The sequence below is a fragment of the Triticum urartu genome, chromosome 2 (genome assembly GCF_003073215.2).
Source record: "Triticum urartu cultivar G1812 chromosome 2, Tu2.1, whole genome shotgun sequence".
In the NCBI taxonomy this organism is placed as follows: domain Eukaryota; kingdom Viridiplantae; phylum Streptophyta; class Magnoliopsida; order Poales; family Poaceae; genus Triticum; species Triticum urartu.
The window spans coordinates 671,195,701-671,209,114 of record NC_053023.1 but is presented as its reverse complement, the minus strand read 5'-3'; positions in this window follow the sequence as shown (position 1 = coordinate 671,209,114).

Sequence of the window (13,414 nt, the reverse complement as noted above, 5' to 3'; positions counted from 1 at the left end):
GCTAGGTTTCCCGGATCATCAGCAAGGCAAGTAACACTTTGATCATGCTTTCCAACTACCCAGTTTTATTGCATTAGATCAATCCTCACACATTGCATGATTAGGATCTATTAAATTGTGGGTTTGGGAAGTAGTTGAGGTAGTACCTATTACCTGTTATTATCAAACCTTTGGGAGTTACTTCTACGTTTGCTTATTATGCCATGCTATGCTAGTAGACGTGGATTGGGTGAGAGTATCCATGACAGATGTGAGATGTTAATTAATGGTTTACTTAAGGTGGCAACTTAAATACACATCTGGGTGGATTGAGGCACCTGGGTATTCCAGCGATTGCCTGTTTTTCTTTATGGACCGCCACCCAGGCTCAAAGGGATCATGAGATTATTCATGCTAGAAACTTCCGTGTGCAGCCGCAAGCTATTATGGGCTCTAGCATAGTTGACTAAGTCGTGCGAACTCTTACAGTGGTAGACTAGCAGATGTAGGGGATGTAGGTTGGTACGGTCTACCCGTTCGTAAGGTGCTAGCGCTTCTGAAAGACTATGTCTCGGTCATCCGTTTCTCAAACACCGTGTAGTGCGAGAATCCCAACGGAGGAGATCGAGTCTTGTGGGGAAAAGTGCGCAAACCTCTAGAGAGTGTATAAACTAATCATGATTAGCCGTGTCCCCGGTTATGGACATCTTGAGTATCTAGTACCTGGATTATCATGTGAATCTCAACATGTTACTCTAAAATTAATTTTGTTGGGTTTTGTTTAATGATGATGCTTAATTGGGATTGAGAATGCTGTCAACCATTCTCAATGTTTAACAACTACCATGATAGTTAAATAAAATTTATTCCTTTGCAGTAGAGAAAAATTGGCTTTCTGCAAAACTATAACCATAGAGCTTTCCACCAGCCAAATATGCATATAGAATAGCCTATTTCATTCCATTACTCTCTATGTGTTATTTTGCCAGCATATTCCATGTGCTCACCCGTTTCGGGCTGCAACGTTAATGTTGCAGACTTTTCAGATGATGATTAAGGAGTTTTAGGTCATGGTTCTATACTCAGTGATGCCGTTGGAGTTGATGGACTCACTTATCTTCCAAGCCTTCCGTTGTTATCGTTATTAGATGGCCTTAAGCCATATTTATTGTAATAAGTTCTCTTTTGAGACACTCGATGTAATAAGTGTGTGGTTGCTACTCTATTATAAATCCTTCAAGTAATGTGTGGTGTCAGCATTACTGATCCAGGGATGACACCTGAGCACAAAGATTGGACCGTTTGAGGTCTGGTCGCTACACAAGCGAAAAGCCGAAGTCGAAAAATATGTCCACATGTTTAGAGATAGAGGTGTCGATAAAAATAAAATACGGATATGAGGGCATCATGATCATTCTTAGAACAGCAACTCATATAATTCTTTGTCATATGATCTCTAATGTTAGAGTAATAATTCAATCACAATATCAAGTATGAATCATAAACTTCATTGAAAACTAAAAAACTACAATCCCAGTCATTGAAGCAATTGCAATTTATCATAACATAGGAAAGAGTCAATGTATAAGAGATTTTCGGCAAGTCCACATACTCAACTATCATATAATCTTTCACAATTGCTGACACTCACTCAATACTTATGGGTATGGAGTTTTAATTGGACACAGAGAAATATAGGGGCTTATAGTTTTGCCTCCCAACGTTTTACCTCAAGGGTAATGTCAACAGTAATAGTTCATGAAAACTCACATCCAATTAGCCATATATACCAGGATCTTTCCAACATATTGTGCTTGCCAAAGGATAAAGTGTAAAAAGGAAGAGTGAAAATTACCATGACTCTTATGCAATGTAGGAGATAAAAGTAAAAGATAGGCCCTTAGCAGAGGGAAGCAGAGGTTGTCATGCGCTTTTATGGTTGGATGCACAAAATCTTAATGCGAAAGAACGTCACTTTATATTGCCACTTGTGATATGGACCTTTATTATGCAGTATGTCGCTTTTATTACTTCCATATGACATGATCGTATAAATCTTATTTCCTCCACACCAATCAATCATACATATTTAGAGAGCGATTTTTATTGCTTGCACCGATGACAACTTACTTGATGGATCTTACTCAATCCATAGGTAGATATGGTGGACTCTTATGTCAAGACTGGTTTAAGGGTATTTGGAAGCACAAGTAGTATCTCTACTTGGTGCAATGAATTTGGCTAGTATGAGGGGGAAAGGCAAGCTCATCATGTTGGAAGATCCAAGACAATATAATTTATCTCAGATGTAAGAAAACATAACCCATTACGTTGTCTTCCTTGTCCAATGTCAACTCTTTAGCATATCATATTTTAATGAGTGCTCACAATCATAAAAGATGTCCAAGATAGTATATTTATATGTGAAGACCTCTCTTTCTTTATTACTTCCTATTAATTGCAACAATGACCAAAACTGTGTTTGTCAACCCTCAACAACTTTTATTCATCATACTCTTTCTATGTGAGCTCATTACTCTCCATAAGACTCACATGATCTCTTTGTTTCTTTTTATTTCTTTCTCTTTTCTTTTATTCCCTTAGGACCATGGCAAAATAATCAAGCCCTTGACTCAGCACTAATCTTTATTATATAGCTCACGGACTCGATTACATAGAAGGATAATAATGTTGCCAAGTGGAGTGCCCATACCAGATACTCAATTCTTCTTTGTTGGTGGAGACGGTGGTGAGTTTGTTGATGGCGTAGGCTTGTCAAGGCATAGGCTCACCAACATAGAAGGATGACCGAGTCTCCGGGATCCTCAAATCTGCAGCCAAACTCATCCTTTTGAATCTATATTCATACTGACAGTTTTGGTTTTGCAGGTCATAGATTTGAACTTGAAGGTGCTCGATTTTCTCATGAAGCTTGAAGATGGTCTCCCCGATGTTGTCGGCATCCAGCTTGTGTTAGTTGGTGAATTCTGCGATCATCATGTGGTTGGAGTCGAGTCCACGCTCCACCATCCCCTGACACTTGAAAACTTGTTGCTCCATTGCTTCGAGCCTCGTCTCCATGCTTCCGGTCCCCTTCGGTCCCTCAGCATCACGGATGTGCAACAAACCATCACGCATCTCAATGGTTTGAGGGTGTTGCTGCACCTCCGCGAGGTAAGGGTTGATGGCCTTCTCGAAGAACTTGTCCTTCGGAGCACTTGGAGACGTCATGATAATCTAGATCTGTCAGAAAAACAGCTCGAAACAAAGATAGGAGATTTTTGCGTGATATGGGAGTCAAAAACCCCGGGAGATTATATAATGAATTTTTACCGACCAAAATACGTGTCGTGTACGAAAACGGAGTCCGAAGAGCACACGAGGTGCCCACGAGGTAGGGGGGCGCGCCCAGCAGGGTAGGGCGCGCCCTCCACCCTCGTGGAGGCCTCGTGTCCTTCCCGGACTGTTTCTTATTTTTCTATTTTTCTAAATATTCCAAAACGGAGAAATATTGCCTTAAAAACTGTTTTGGAGTCAGTTTACTTACCGTACCACATACCTATTCCTTTTTGGAGTCTGAAACGTTCCGGAAAGTGTACCTTATGTATTCCTCCGGGTTACGGTTTCAATAACATTGGTTTCAACATTTATGGGATTACCTGAGATATAGTGTTTGATTCTTTGACCGTTCACCACCTTCAGATTGGTGCCTTCGAAGTTGTTGATTTTTATGGCACCGGAACGGTAGACCTCCTCGATAACGTAAGGACCTTCCCATTTAGAGAGAAGTTTTCCTGAAAAAAATCTTAAACGAGAGTTGTATAGCAATACATAATCACATACATTAAACTCACGCTTTTGTATCCTTTTTTCATGCCATCTTTTAACTTTTTGTTTAAACAACTTGGGATTTTCGTAGGCTTGGGTTCTCCATTCATCAAGTGAGCTAATATCAAATAACCTCTTCTCACCGGCAAGTTTAAAATCATAATTAAGTTCTTTAATATCCCAACAAGCCTTGTGTTCAAGTTCAAGAGGTAAGTGACATGCTTTTCTATAGACCATTTTATATGGAGACATACCCATAGGATTTTTATATGCAATTCTATAGGCCCATAATGCATCATCTAGTTTCTTGGACCAATTCTTTCTAGACCTATTAACAGTCTTTTTAAAATTAATTTGAGTTCTCTATTACTCAATTCTACTTGACCACTAGACTGAGGGTGATAAGGAGATGCAATTCTATGATTAACATCATATTTAGCAAGCATTTTACGGAAAGCACCATGAATAAAATGTGAACCACCATCAGTCATTAAATATCTAGGGACTCCAAATCTTGGAAAAATAACTTCTTTAAGCATTTTAATAGAAGTGTTATGCTCAGCACTACTAGTTGGAATAGCTTCTACCCACTTAGTAACGTAATCAACAGCAACTAAAATATGTGTATAACCATTAGAGGAAGGAAAAGGTCCCATATAGACAAAGCCCCAAACATCAAATGGTTCAATAACAAGTGAATAATTCATAGGCATTTCTTGACGTCTACTAATATTACCAATTCTTTGACATTCATCACAAGATAAGACAAACTTACGGGCATCCTTGAAGAGAGTAGGCCAATAAAAAACTAGATTGCAGTACCTTATGTGCAGTTCTATCTCGAGCATGGTGTCCTCCATAAGCTTCGGAGTGACACTTGTGTAGGATCTATTCCTGTTCATGCTCAGGTACACAACGTCTAATAACACCATCCACTCCTTCTTTATAAAGATGTGGGTCATCCCAAAAGTAATGCCTCAAATCATAGAAGAACTTTTTCTTTTGCTGGTATGTGAAGCTAGGTGGTATAAACTTAGCAACAATGTAATTAGCATAATCAGCATACCATGGAGCAATATGAGAAGCATTTATGACATTTAATTGCTCATCAGGAAAGCTATCATCAATAGGTAGTGGGTCATCAAGCACATTTTCTAACCTAGACAAGTTGTCTGCAACGGGGTTCTCAGCTCCTTCTCTATCAACAATATGCAAATCAAATTCTTTTAGCAAGAGAACCCATCTAATAAGTCTAGGTTTAGCATCTTTATTTTCCATAAGATATTTAATAGCAGCATGATCAGTGTGAATAGTTACTTTAGAATCAACAATATAAGGTCTAAACTTATCACAAGCAAATACAACTTCTAAGAATTCTTTTTCAGTAGTAGCATAATTTCTTTGAGCATTGTCTAGAGTTTTACTAGCATATTGAATAACATTTAGTTTCTTATCAACTCTTTGTCCTAGAACAACACCTACAGCATAATCACTAGCATCACACATAATTTCAAAGGGTAAATTCCAATCAGGTGGCTGAACAATAGGTGCAGAAATCAATGCTTTCTTAAGTATGTCAAATGCTTCTACACAATCATCATCAAAGACAAATGGTATATCTTTTTGTAATAAATTAGTCAGAGGCCGAGAAATTTTTGAGAAGCCCCTAATGAACCTCCTATAAAACTGGCATGACCAAGGAAACTTCTTATACCTTTGATGTCCTTGGGACATGGCATCTTTTCAATAGCATCAACCTTGGCTTTATCAACTTCAATACCTCTTTCAGAAACTTTATGCCCCAAGACAATACCTTCATTAACCATAAAGTGGCACTTTTCCCAATTCAAGACAAGATTAGTTTCTTCACATCTCTGCAAAACTCGATCAAGATTGCTCAAGCAATCATCAAAAGAAGATCCATAGACGGAAAAGTCGTCCATGAAAACCTCACAAATCTTTTCACAAAAGTCAGAGAATATAGCCATCATGCATCTTTGAAAGGTAGCAGGTGCATTACATAAACCAAAAGGCATACGTCTATAGGCAAAAGTACCAAAAGGGCATGTAAAAGTAGTCTTTGATTGATCTTTAGCCGACACAGGTATTTGAGAGAAACCAGAATAACCATCTAGAAAGCAAAAATGTGTACATTTGGACAATATTTCTAGCATTTGATCGATAAAAGGTAAGGGGTAATGATCTTTTTTAGTAGCCTTATTTAATTTGCGGAAATCAATTACCATCCTATAACCTGTAATAATTCTTTGAGGAATCAATTCATCTTTATCATTAGGAACAACAGTAATACCTCCCTTCTTAGGGACACAATGGACAGGGCTTACCCACTGACTATCAGCAACGGGATAAATTATACCTGCCTCAAGGAGCTTCAGTATCTCGTTTCTTACCACTTCTTTCATTTTAGGATTCAGCCGGCGTTGATGATCACGAACTGGTTTAGCATCTTCTTCCAAATTAATTTTTTGTTGACATAGAGTGGGACTAATGCCCTTAAGATCATCAAGAGTATACCCAATAGCAGCACGGTGCTTCTTCAGAGTTTTCAATGATCTCTCTTCTTCATGTTCTGAAAGATTAATAATAATAGCATATATCTTTTTCTCATCAAGATAAGCATATTTAAGAGTATCAGGTAACGGTTTAAGCTCAAATACGAGATCACCATTGGGTGGAGTAGGATCCCCTAGGATTTCAACAGGTAAATTGTTTTTCAGAATAGGTTCCTGTTTAAAGAATACTTCATCTAATTCCCTTCTTTCATTCATAAACATGTCATTTTCATGGTCTAGCAAATATTGTTCTAAAGGATCACTAGGAGGTACGGAAATAGAAGCAAGACCAATAATTTCATCCTTACGAGGTAATTCTTCTTCATGGTGTTGTCTACTGAATTAAGAAAAATTAAATTCATGAGTCATATCATCTAAACCGATAGTAACAACATCTCTTTTGCAATCTATGGTAGCATTAACAGTATTTAAGAAGGGTCTACCAAATATAATGGGACAAAAGCTATCTTGTGGGGAACCAAGAACAAGAAAATTAGTAGGATATTTAATTTTCCCACACAAGACTTCAACATCTCTAACAATTCCCATTGGTGAAATAGTATCTCTATTGGCAAGTTTAATTGTGACATCAATATCTTCCATCTTAGCAGGTGCAATATCATGCATAACTTCTTTGTATAAGAAATAAGGTATTGCACTAGCACTAGCACCCATATCACATAAGCCATGATAACAATGATCTCCTATTTTGACAGAAATAACAGGCATGCCTACCATAGGCCTAGGTTTATCTTTATCATGGGGTTTAGCAATTCTAGCAGTTTCATCACAGAAATAAATAACATGCCCATCAATATTATCAGACAAGAGATCTTTAACAATAGCAATATTAGGTTCAACTTTAACTTGCTCAGGAGGTGTATATGTTTTAATATTGCTTTTACGAACCACAGTTGAAGCTTTAGCATGATCCTTTATCCTAACAGGGAAAGGTGGTTTCTCAACATAAGAAGTAGGAACAATAGGATCATTATAAGTAATAATCTTTTCTTCAACTTTAATAGGTGCAGCTACTTTTACTTCTATGGGAGGATGATATTTAAACCACTTCTCCTTGGGGAGATCAACATAAGCAGCAAAAGATTCACAGAAAGAAGCTACTATCTCAGAGTCAAGTCCATATTTAGTGCTAAATTTACAAAAAAATATCGGTATCCATAAAAGATTTAACACAATCAAAACTAGGTGTCATACCCGACTCCTTACCATTGTCGAGGTCCCAATCTTCGGAGTTGCGTTTAATTCTTTCCAATAAATCCCATTTGAATTCAATAGTCTTCATCATAAAAGAGCCAGCACAAGAAGTATCAAGCATGGTGCGATTGTTACCAGAAAGCCGAGCATAAATTTTTTGAATAATCATTTCTCTTGAGAGCTCATGATTGGGGCATGAATATAACATTGATTTAAGCCTCCCCCAAGCTTGAGCGATGATTTTTCCTTCGCGAGGCCAAAAATTATATATATATATAATTGCGATCACGATGAACAAGATGCATAGGATAAAACTTTTGATGAAATTCCAATTTCAATCGTTTGTAGTTCCAAGACTCCATATCATCACATAGCCTATACCATGTCGATGCATCTCCCCTCAAAGATAAAGGGAAGACCTTCTTCTTAACAACATCTCCGGATACACCTGAAAGCTTAAATAATCCACAAACTTCATCCACATATATTAGATGCTCATCAGGATGTTTTGTTCCATCTCCTAAAAAATGATTAGCTAGCAGTTTTTCTACCATACCCAAAGGAATTTCAAAGCAAGCATTTTCATTTTCAATAGGTTCAGTAGGTTGAGGAGGAACTCTTTGCTCTATTGGTCGGGGTGAAGATACCCCGAACAAGCCCCTCAGAGGATTACTTTCCATAGTAACAAGTGACAGTAAATTTCAGCACACTATATAAATTTTTCCTTACCAAATTCCACCTACCAAAGGCGCTTCACTCCCCGGCAACGGCGCCAGAATAGAGTCTTGATGACCCACAAGTATAGGGGATCTATCATAGTCCTTTCGATAAGTAAGAGTGTCGAACCCAACGAGGAGCATAAGGAAATGATAAGTGGTTTCCAGCAAGGTATTCTCTGCAAGTACTATAATAAGTGGTAGCAGATAGTTTTGTGATAGGATAATTTGTAACGAGCAACAAGTAACAAAAGTAAATAAAGTGCAGCAAGGTGGCCCAATCCTTTTGTAGCAAAGGACAAGCCTGGCCAAACTCTTATATGTTGTAAGCGCTTCCGAGGACACATGGGAATATCGTCAAGCTAGTTTTCATCACGCTCGTATGATTCGCGTTCGGTACTTTGATAATTTGGTATGTGGGTGGACCGGTGCTTGGGTGCTGCCCTTACTTGGACAAGCATCCCACTTATGATTAACCTCTATTGCAAGCATCCGCAAATACAACAAAAGTATTAAGGTAAACCTAACCATAGCATGAAACATATGGATCCAAATCGGCCCCTTACGAAGCAACACATAAACTAGGGTTTAAACTTCTGTCACTCTAGCAACCCATCATCTACTTATTACTTCCCAATGCCTTCCTCTAGGCCCAAACAATGGTGAAGTGTTATGTAGTCGACGTTCACATAACACCACTAGAGGAGAGACAACATACATCTCATCAAAATATCGAACGAATACCAAATTCACATGACTACTAATAGCAAGACTTCTCCCATGTCCTCAGGAACAGAAGTAACTACTCACAAAGCATAAACATGTTCATAATCAGAGGGGTATTAATGTGCATATAGGATCTGAACATATGATCTTCCACCAATTAAACCAACTAGCATGAACTACAAGGAGTAATTAACACTATTAGCAACCTACTAGCACCAATCCTGGACTTGGAGACAAGAATTGGATACAAGAGATGAACTAGGGTTTTGAGATGAGATGGTGCTGATGAAGATGTTGATGGAGATTACCCTCTCCCGATGAGAGGAGCGTTGGTGGTGACGATGGCGATGATTTCCCCCTCCGGGAGGGAAGTTTCCCCAGCAGAACAGCCCCGCCAGAACCCTAGATTGGCTCTGCCAAGGTTCCGCCTCGTGGCTGCGGAGTTTCGTTCGAGAAGATGGCTTATGATTATTTTTCCATCGAAAGAGTCCATATAGCAGAAGATGGTCACCGGAGGGCCACCAGGGGGCCCACGAGGTAGGGGGGGCGCGCCCAGGGGGTAGGGCGCGCCCCCACCCTCGTGGGCAGGGTGTACCCCCTGGTGAAGTTCTTACGCTCAATGTTTTTTATATATTTGGAAAACATCATCCGTGAAGTATCAGGACTTTTGGAGCTGTGCAGAATAGGTCTCTAATATTTGCTCCTTTTCCATCCAGAATCCCAGCTGCCGACATTCTCCCTCTTTATGTATACCTTATAAAATAAGAGAGAATAGGCATAAGTATTGTGACATAATGTGTAATAACAACCCATAATGCAGTAGATATTGATATAAAAGCATGATGCAAAATGGACGTATCACTCCTAAATGTCGGGACCATACTATCTGAGCATCTGTTTCTATCCAATGGCGATAACCAAATTTGTTCTGACTGGTCTAGACGTCTGAAATGCCACAATTTGGAACCAAATGTAGGGGAGGATGCGGTCATCCGAATGTTCGGCATGTCAGACTCCGACATGCCAAACCCACAAAAAGATAACCCAAAGCCTTCACATTTGGACATTCCCATACTATTTCCATGCCAAAGCCCGCCCTTCTCACTACCTCTTCCACAATTGCCACCTCCCCCACCATTCTAGCCCATTTTTCCTTCCACCACCGCGATGGGCCATTGCAGAAGGACCGGACAAAGAAGATCATCGTACCGCCAGAGCTGGAGGACCCAAGTTTGGGGAGCCGGAGGAACCAAGTGTGGTGCTCCCACCCTCCTCAGAAGGTCGTGCCCGCGGAACGCAACGCCCGGTGCCACAAGGTGAACAAGAAGGCGGGCATTGTGCTGGTGACTAGTCAGACATAGATTGTCGAGTAAAGCGCATCGCCACCCCTGGTGCCGCTCGGGTAATCGATGATGTGATCATCGTCGCTAAAGTCGCCCTACTACTACGCCTTTGTTGGGGAACGTAGTAATTTCAAAAAAAAATCCTACGCACACGCAAGATCCAGCTAGGTGATGCATAGCAATGAGAGGGGAGAGTGTTGTCCATGTACCCTCGTAGACCGTAAGCGGAAGCGTTATCACAACGTGATTGATGTAGTAATACGTCTTCACGATCTGACCGATCCTAACACCAAAGGTACGTCACCTCCATGATCTGCACACATTCAGCTCGGTGACGTCCCACGAACTCTAGATCCATCTGAGGTCGAGGGAGAGTTTCGTCAGCATGACGGCGTGATGACGGTGATGATGAAGTTACCGACGCAGGGCTTCGCCTAAGCTCTACAACGATATGACTGAGGCGGAAATCTGTGGAGGGGGCACCGCACATGGCTAAACAATCAACTTTGATGTGTTCTAGGGTGCCCCCCTCCCCACGTATATAAAGGAGGGAGGGGGAGGCCGGCCGGCCCTCTAGGCGCGCCAAGGAGGGAGGAGTCCTCCTCCTAGTAGGAGGAGGACTCCCCCCTTTCCTAGTCCCACTAGGAAAAGAAGGAAGAGGGAGAAAGAGAAAGGAAAGGGGGGGGGGTCGGCCCCCACCCAATTTGGATTGGGCTTGGGGGGGCGCCCTCCACCTAGCTGCCCCCTCTTCTCTCCCACTAGGGCCCAATAAGGCCCATTGACTCCCGAGGGGGTGATACGTCCATTTTGCATCATGCTTTTATATCGATATTTATTACATTATGGGCTATTATTTCACATTATGTCACAATACTTATGGCTATTCTCTCTTATTTTACAAGGTTTACATAAGGAGGGAGAATGCCGGCAGCTGGAATTCCGGGCTGGAAAAGGAGCAAATATTAGAGACCTATTCTTCACAACTCCAAAAGTCCTGAAACTCCACGGAACACCTTATAATAAATAATGAAAAATACTCGCCAAAGATGAAGACCAGGGGCCCACACCCTGCTCACGAGGGTGGGGGGGCACCCCCCTAGGGCGCGCCCCCTACCTCGTGGGCCCCCTGGTGTCTCTCTGATAACCATCTTCTCCTATATGAAGTCTTTTGTCGAGAAAAAAAATAAGAAGCAACCTTTCGGGACGAAACTCCGCCGCCACGAGGCGGAACCTTGGCGGATCCAATCTAGAGCTCCGGCAGAGCTGTTCTGCCGGGGAAACTTCCCTCCCGGAGGGGGAAATCATCACCATCGTCATCACCAACGCTCCTCTCATCGGGAGAGGGCAATCTCCATCAACATCTTCATCAGCACCATCTCATCTCAAAACCCTAGTTCATCTCTTGTATCCGATTCTTGCCTTCTAGTCCGGGATTGGTGCTAGTAGGTTGCTAGTAGTGTTAATTACTCCTTGTAGTTGATGCTAGTTGGTTTAATTGGTGGAAGATCATATGTTCAGATCCTATATGCATATTAATACCACTCTGATTATGAACATGTTTATGCTTTGTGAGTAGTTACGTTTGTTCTTGAGGAAAAGGGAGAAGTCTTGCTATTAGTAGTCATGTGAATTTGGTATTCGTTCGATATTTTGATGAGATGCATGTTGTCTAGCCTCTAGTGGTGTTATGTGAACGTCGACTACATAACACTTCACCATTATTTGGGCCTAGAGGAAGGCATTGGGAAGTAATAAGTACATGATGGGTTGCTAGAGTGACAGAAGCTTAAACCCTAGTTTATGCGTTGCTTCGTAAGGGGCTGATTTGGATCCATATGTTTCATGCTATGGTTAGGTTTACCTTAATCCTTAATACTTTTGTTGTAGTTGCGTATGCTTGCAATAGAGGTTAATCATAAGTGGGATGCTTGTTCAAGTAAGAACAACACCCAAGCACCGGTCCACCCACATGTCAAATTATCAAAGTACCGAACGGGAATCATATGAACGTGATGAAAACTAGCTTGACGATATTCCCATGTGTCCTCGGGAGCGCTTTACATCATATAAGAGTTTGTCCAGGCTTGTCCTTTGCTACAAAAGGATTGGGCCACCTTGCTGCACTTTATTTACTTTTATTACTTCTTGCTCGTTACAAATTATCTTATCACAAAACTATCTGTTACCACTTATTTCAGTACTTGCAGAGAATACCTTGCTGAAAATTGTTTATCATTTCCTTCTGCTCCTCATTGGGTGCGACACTCTTACTTATCGAAAGGACTACGATAGATCCCCTATACTTGTGGGTCATCAAGACTCTTTTCTGGCGCCGTTGCCGGGGAGTGAAGCGCCTTTGGTAGGTGGAATTTGGTAAGCAAAAATTTATGTAGTGTGCTGAAATTTACTGTCACTTGTTACTATGGAAAGTAATCCTCTGAGGGGCTTGTTCGGGGTATCTTCTCCCCGACCAGTAGAGCAAAGAGTTGCTCCTCAACCTACTGAACCTATTGAAAATGAATATGAAAATTAAATTCCTTATGAGTATCCTTCGGGTATGATAGAAAAACTGCTAGCTAATCCTTTTACAGGAGATGGAACAAAGCATCCTGATGAACACCTAATATATGTGGATGAAGTTTGTGGATTATTTAAGCTTGCAGGTATACCCGATGATGTTGCTAAGAAGAAGGTCTTCCCTTTATCTTTGAAGGGAGACACATTGATATGGTATAGGGTATGTGATGATACGAGATCATGGAACTATAGAAGATTGAAATTGGAGTTTCATCAAAAGTATTACCCTATGCATCTTGTTCATCCTGATTGTAATTATATATATAATTTTTGGCCTCGCGAAGGAGAAAGCATCACTCAAGCTTGGGGGAGGCTTAAATCAATGTTATATTCATGCCCCAATCATGAGCTCTCAAGAGAAATGATTATTCAAAAAAATTATGCTCGGCTTTCTGATAACAATCGCACCATGCTTGATACTTCTTGTGCTGGCTCTTTTATGATGAAGACTATTGAA